Raw genomic sequence first — 521 nt, 5'->3', positions numbered from 1 at the left:
GGATCGAACTCAGGACCTTGTGCTTGCCAGGCAAGCATTTATTCCACTGAGCTATCTCCCCAGCCCTGAGAGAGGTTTTTGAAGGAACAACACTTTCACATGAATGCTCCAAGAAGACAGCTGTCATCTTAGGAAAGAGTGTCCCATTGTGACAGAGAGCTCAGGGTTCAGTAGTATCAAGGAAAGAGTTTCAGTGACAGATTGCTCCCAATATGCCCTCAAGAATAAGGAAAGATACTTAAACAAGTCTTGAAGAGTGGGCTGAATTTCAACAGATACTGAAGGCCAAGAAATAGGTGAGAATGAAAAGGAATAAGGTGGGGCTGGTGAGATGGCTTGGGGCTGGTGAGATGGTTCAGTGGTCTAAAGCACCTATTTAGAACAGGCTTAGCAAAGCACAGGACCGCGGTTCAATCCCCCAGCACCAGCTGGCCACACACACACACACAATAAATAAATAAATAAATAAATAAATGTTTAAAAAAATTTTTTTTAATATTTATTTATTTTTTATTTATTAC

The sequence above is a fragment of the Octodon degus genome, unplaced genomic scaffold (assembly GCF_000260255.1).
Source record: "Octodon degus isolate 3935 unplaced genomic scaffold, OctDeg1.0 scaffold00005, whole genome shotgun sequence".
In the NCBI taxonomy this organism is placed as follows: domain Eukaryota; kingdom Metazoa; phylum Chordata; class Mammalia; order Rodentia; family Octodontidae; genus Octodon; species Octodon degus.
The sequence above is the reverse complement of the archived record's forward strand: the minus strand, read 5'-3'. Positions refer to the sequence as shown.